Here is a 6,981-nt window from a genome sequence, read left to right as displayed (position 1 = left end):
AATTTTAGGCAAGTTGGTGATATTGCGATTAAAAATCTTCCTGGTGAGTTCACATGACTTTCTGCAATGCAGACGGCTCAGACTGGAGGTTGGAGTGTGCGCGTTTTAGAATACTGAAGCCTTCCGAGTTTCCATCCAGAATTCAGAAATAAGCCCGTGCTATTCTGGCCATGGGACTTCCCCATTAGTTATTCATTAACGGTTCTTACAGCAAGAATGGTGTCCTGATCGTGCTGCCCATTTCTAACGTCACATTCTGAACGCTTCCTCCAGCTTCAGCAGAAACTGCAGGTTTTGAGGTTCCTTGTTACGCTTCACTAATCCTTGCAAGTGTGCACAAAATCACAAAGTGAAAAAGTATTGAGATGATCGAGCAGTAATTTACACAGCAAAGCTACACGTCTGTATTCATAAAATGTGTCTCAGTTGGAATACTCTGTTCTTCAGAGGAATCTCCTGACCCTGCGTGTTTGCTACCCGGCGTTCAGTTTCCAGATTTCAGCGCTTAATTGGTAATTAACTACGTTTCCTTTCTATTCTATTCCAGGTATTACTTTGCCAAAGTTAAGGAACGGTGCGGTTCGATTCACAGAAACGCAGATTCTTGTCCCGCTATTCTTGGCACTAGGCCTAAGTGACAGGCTAGAGAAATTCAGCTATTCGGAGATTCAGAGTGACTCAGTTATTAAAATCCTGGGACATCATTCTTGAAGCAGAGCTCCCTACCGAAGTGCACACTGATCCGTATAGAGAGACGGAAGGCATTCTCAGATTTATTTAATCAAAAATGTTCCTCAATTGCAAGCAATACTTGTGTGATTTTTTTAGTTGCTATGAGAAGTACGGTCTGGGTTTTTGATACCATGCATACAAGCACATGCTGCTAATCGAAGTATTTCTTTCCACTGGCACCCACGGTGTAGAGTTTCTATTACTCACAGTGACCAATTCGTTGTCCTACACTCCTGCTCTAGGTCGTCAGTCTTCAGAAATTTGTGGGCATTCTTAGTTCTGTAATGGTGGAATCTTGATTTTACGGCATCTATTCATATTACATAAAACAAATTACATACAGACGTTTGCAGGATTAAAGCTACAAGATGTAGGCTAAAAATATGCAGTGATTAACTGTATGGCTCTCTCTGCAGATCTGGAATAGATATAACTGTTGTTAACTCTGAACCTGCCAGTTCACACTCCCATAGTCAGGATGTAAAAGATCCAAGCACTTTTTTTTTCCCCCTCAATAAAACACTTGTAAGAACACCTGGCAATATCGCCGATTTTCAGTTTCTTGTGTTATTTTTATTCAGGGTATTTATTCAGTCCCAGTTTACAACTGTTTGGACAATTTTCATAACAGCAACAATAAAAGATAACTGTAGTTTTAGCAATAAATAAATACGAGTTTAACCTCTAAGTTTCCTAAAAACCTGACACTTGAATCAAAAAAGAATAGCTGATCTGTAACCTTGCTGTAAACCGTATGGATTATAAGCACTGCTGCAGCCAGAGACATAGCAATCAGAGAGGATGAGAAATTGAATTGGCGTTCTGGAGGAAACGTTGACATAGTATTCACTCTCAACTGGAACAAAGTTCCAATCGCTAATCCAGTTTAATACGGAAATACCAGATGTTTTGTTCTTAAAGTTTTACAACAGCCCCCTTCCAATCGGCACAAGTCATTTCAGAGCGCGCACTACCAGTTACATCTGACTGCATGATTCCCTGAACACTGGTCACTGGTCCCTGGTCATGGTTTTCTGTCCGGTGAAACGTTTGTCACTAGGGAAAGGCAATCTAGGTTTTTACCGTCCATATAGATGTGAGAGGAGAGAAGATATCTGCAGTTTTTCTGAAGATGCTAAATTATGGCTGCCCAGACAAATTCATCTCTCCCAATCCACAATTTATGTCCACCAGCTTAAAGTCAGTGAACCTATTCCAGCTTTAAGCTCCAGGAGATTTACGAAAAGGCATTGGTTGATGCTACTCTTCTAGATTCTATAGGCACTGACCACCAGTGATACATCTCTGAGGAACTGGGTAATGGAGTGTGTGTGTAGAAATTAAAATCCTGGTGTTTTTCTTCTCACTGCGAAGATAAATTGAGAGGCTAATTTAGTACCACCTCATGAGCAATTTGAAACTTCGGAGAACTGGACAGTTGGGTTTGCTATATGGCTACATACTGTGCTTCTACAGGCAGTTGATATTTTCTTTTCTGAACGTTTCCAAGGTGACAGTAGCTCATATATGGAGCTTTCTAGCTTTTAGGCAGGAAGACATGCCAATAATGGAATCTTAATTTTTGCAGTGTGGTTCATATCAGATTACATAAACCAATTTCTCTGCCCCTATTCTATGATAGGGATCAATGTTGGACTGTAAACAATGGCAAAACATTGATAAGCATCTTACCAGCGAGTCGTCCGTACAGATGGAGAAAGAAGGAATGAGGGGGGCATTTGCTGTCAGAGCACTCCACAGAGTCATGGAATCATAGAAAGTTTTGGGCTGGAAGGGACCCCTAGAGGTCATCTAGTCCAACCCCCTGCAGGAGCAGGGACACCTTTAACCACATCAGGTTGCTCACAGCCCCGTCCAACCTGGCCTGGAATGTTCCCAGGGATGGGGCCTCCACCCCCTCTCTGGGCAACCTGTTCCAGTGTTTCACCACCCTCATCGTAAAGAATTTCTTCCTTATATCTAGTCTAAACCTACCCTGGTTTAGTTTAAAACCATTACCCCTTGTCCTGTCACAGCTGGCCCTACTAAAAAGATTTTCCCCATCTTTCCTGTGGGCCCCCTTTAGGTACTGAAAGGCCATAATCAGCTCTGCCCGCAGCCTTCTCTTCTCCAGGCTGAACAAGCCCAACAAGTCATCATCCAGGGATGACATCAGCTGGGAGTACACCATTGAGGGCAACACACCTGGAATAAGACAATCATCTCCAGGCCTGGAACTAGCCCTGGCTCAGGGGCAAAGTGGGGGAATTTCATCCCAAATCTGTTGCACAGAGAAGAGAAAAAGAGGGCAAAGTGTCTGGCCGCACTGCGCGTCGTGATTATCAAAAAAATCTATGCAGACGGAGGGAGGAACTGGATGTTCTGCAGAACATTTGGAAACAGATTAAAACTAGATTTCTCCGCCAGTGCTTTAGGTGAAAGGAAAATTAATGTTGTGATTATACTGATATTTATTAAATACAAATTTGTGTTGGGGCCACGGGACATTCATACAGTGCAAGTACAGTACAACCTCTGAAATGAGCTAAGTATTTCTACCATGCAATTGCTACTGATATTCCCAAATCTCATTTATAAAAATAGGCATATGTGTGTAATTTATATATCTGTAGACATTTGGCGACGTTGCCACAACAGTCTTTCACGAGCTGTTTATGTGGAATCGTGGGAGAGTGAAACTAATTATCTGTGTGGTACATTTTTTGCCTCTAAAAATTATATGTGACAATATGACATCTTTACTTTGCTGGCAGTAAAACCACCTGTCCTGCTTAGAGAATGATCTATTAAGAATATCAGGTAATGCAGTGCAACTCTAAAATAAATTTAAATAATGTCCTTTTGATATGCTGTCAAAATCCCGAGGTAATAAGGGGCTATGCAAACTTGTTATTTGGCCCAAATCACTGAGCATATTCCTCCTCAATCCTATCAAATTATGCTCTCCAATAAATTATTTTACAGTAGCAGTTACAAAAATATGGATGAATATGATCAGGAAAAAGTCACACCTGTTACGTGTTCCGAAAGAAATACTCGACAGCTTTTGAAATGTGGGTTTCTGGGTTTAGTTATAAGCAAAACATTACTTCAAATTTGTGACCTTTCCTTACTACTTGGGAAAGGGTAAATACTTCAAAAATTAGTAACTGCTAATACAGTAATAATAACATCTAACGATTTTATAAATAAGAATGTTTAAATGATATTTATTTGTAAAGTTGTCCAGATGGGGGCAGAGCCCATCAACTTTTGATAGACTGATGTGGTCAGAGAAAATGGAGATACTGGCCTAGGTACCATGTTGGTTGTTAGAATCATAGAATCATTGGAAAAGCCCTTTGAGATCATCGAGTCCAACCTTTAACCTAACCCTGCCATCCCACCTCTAAACCATGTCCCTAAGCACCTCATCTATCCTTCTTTAAATCCCTCCAGGGATGAGGACAGTGCTTTGCCACGTCTGCTACAGCTTTATGCGTACCGCAGCAAAGATGAAAGTTTGTTCCAAGTCGTGTAACTCTGACCTGACAAGCTGGTCGTCTTGGAGCGTGGCTTAATCCCTTGCGGTCTCTGATGATCCATCGAGCTCCATATGCGAGGTCAGATCATAGGATGGGTATTTTCATAACTGCTAGTGCCTGCAGCCATACGGGTTGAGGAGAGGTGGTAATTTAGTAGAGTGACAAAAAGGCTTAAGAAAAATTTAGTATCATGGGCCGTCTTTTTAAGAATATTTGACAGTTCCAAGCCAGTAGCTAAAGGAAAGCTGTAATTATTTTCAAGAGGATTAGATGAGAAAGATTTGGGGAGCTTATTTATTTTGTTTTGTTTTGATGTTTTAATAGCAATTTTAATTGTTTTTTAATCTATCTCTTGAGCAACTTTAATCTCTCATTGACTGCAAAGAGTTTGGGATATTCTGCTAGAATTGTAGGAAATTAAATATATTGTTGATCATTATTATTTTATCCCCTCTCTTCCCTTTGGCTAATAGGAATTATTAATTTTGAGTGGGGGTGTACATATGTGTACATGTGTGTGTATATATGTAACGGCCTGTTCTTCTTAAATATGTATGTGTATGCAGAATCAACTAAAACCAAGGCTGAATGACCTAGCATTTGTCCTTCTTCTATATAATATAGAGGATAGAATTAAGGCCCATATACATCAAATGTAATTTATTTATCTGAGCAAAGTTACACATTTATTTTAGGATTTTGTGAGAATGGATCTCAGAACATCTCTTTTTCCAAAGTACGGACACAAAGTGGTAGCTAAATCAGTCCTGTGAAAATAACATGAGATGTTGTTAAACCCAGGCACTATTATGGTGGTGATGGATGGAAAACCCTGTATATATATTTCTTTCATTGGTGATGACACTATAGTATAAAACCTTGATCATTCAAGATGATTTCAGCAATTGGATAAATATCCCTAATGCAGCGCCCAGTGAAATGAATGGCACAGTCAGATTTTTTCCAGGGATAATCAGAACCCTGATAATATACCTTGATTACCAGATTTTTTAGAAAAATTATTAAAATCCGGAGGCTAAACATATTCCCATCGCAACTGCATCGAAGATTTTGTGGGCAGTCACCTTACTGGTTTTGGCTGTAGAGCTGCTGAAGAAGGAGCATGGTGGTAGAAGAAGTACGAGAGAGAACTAACTTAATGAATTTGGAGAAAATATGTAGGTGATCCTCTTCCTCTTTTTCTCTTTTGCAATATCAGAACCACTGACAGCAAAGAACTTTTTCATAGGATCAAAGTGAGCAAGTGCTGGAAGTATAGTTGTAGAAACACCATTCTTTTGGTAATGATTCCTTTAGAGGATTGCCACTGTATTTTTGCTTGTCTTAATGGTCAAATTTGCAGCAACATCTGTCTCCTTAGAGCCTATGTTGCCGTGATGCACTTATACCAACACACAAATACACACACACACTTATATATGTTATACCCATATAAAACACACATGTGCACACAGTCATTCTAAACGTACAAATTGCCTCATCTGATTTTTGCTATTTTTACAGATGTATGCTGAAGATATAGAAAACTCTTCTTTTTTACTAGTAAATGACAGCCGTCTAGCCAGAGAAAAACAGTACCAAGGAATTCTCAGAGTAGGTATGTGGCTCATTGGAACACCATCCTTAAGAGCAGGAAAAATATGAAAAAATGTCAACTGAAAATATCCTGACAGGTGTAAATCTGCTCTATTATACAGAGAGACAAAATCATTCTGTTCTGTATGTCATCCTGTAAATTCCATTAAAAATCTTTTGGTTCCCCTCCTCCAAAAAACTAGTCTTCATTCAACAATCCAACTACTTGAGTTTATATTTAGGTCTTTTCCTCCTTCGTGTGCATTAGTTGCAGGCATGACCAGTGAACCGTGCAGAGGAAGGAAAAGATCAGAAAGAAAATAAACCCGCACATTATTCTTACACGCTTACGACATACAATCTTACACGTGTGTGTATGTACGCTTGTGTATGTATTGTGTACATCTGTACATCTGTTCTCCTCCTGGATCCCACAGGGCTGTTACTCCCCTCACCCACCACCCCTTAGTTGCCATTTGAAATATTGGAATTAAATAATAATACCAAATTAAGCACACAAAAAGGTAAATGGAACAAGTTACCCCCGGTGCATCCTTTCATTTGATTAAGGTATCTGCACATTCATTTTTGCTTTACGGTATAATTTCTTTAAAATGTCTCCTTCACAGTGTTTCCTTTGTGGGTTGGTTTTAAAATTGTCATGCTAGATCGAAGAGCACCAAAAAGCAGAGGAGGCGGAGGATGAGAGAAGAAAAGAGCGAATATGGAGGAGAAAATCGAGTATGACCTGCAAGTACAGATGAGACCAAACTCCCGAAGAGCCTTCGGGCCGGGAGGGTCACCTTCCTTAGGAGCAAGGAGAGGTCCCCGAGAGTTTGCAAGGCACAAGAGGTGGAAACGAGCGAGCGCCGCAGGGAGCATTGCAAAGGCAGTTTCACAGCTCCGGGCTCGCTGAAGTAACGCGAAGCGTTTCGCTTCGGAGAAGCTTCTCTGAGCGGCCAGGCAGAACTTTGTAAAACCTCAGCTCTGCCTCTGTCGGTGTTGGGAGCAGCCTGGGACAGCGTTTAGAAAGCGAAGAGGTGGCAGTTGCCCCTCACCAGAGTCCCCGCTCTTTACATTCCCTCTTCCCTTGGGAAGCTGCTGGCAG

Source organism: Egretta garzetta, unplaced genomic scaffold (assembly GCF_000687185.1).
Source record: "Egretta garzetta isolate BGI_Z169 unplaced genomic scaffold, ASM68718v1 scaffold61, whole genome shotgun sequence".
Classification (NCBI taxonomy): Eukaryota; Metazoa; Chordata; class Aves; order Pelecaniformes; family Ardeidae; genus Egretta; species Egretta garzetta.
The sequence above is the reverse complement of the archived record's forward strand: the minus strand, read 5'-3'. Positions refer to the sequence as shown.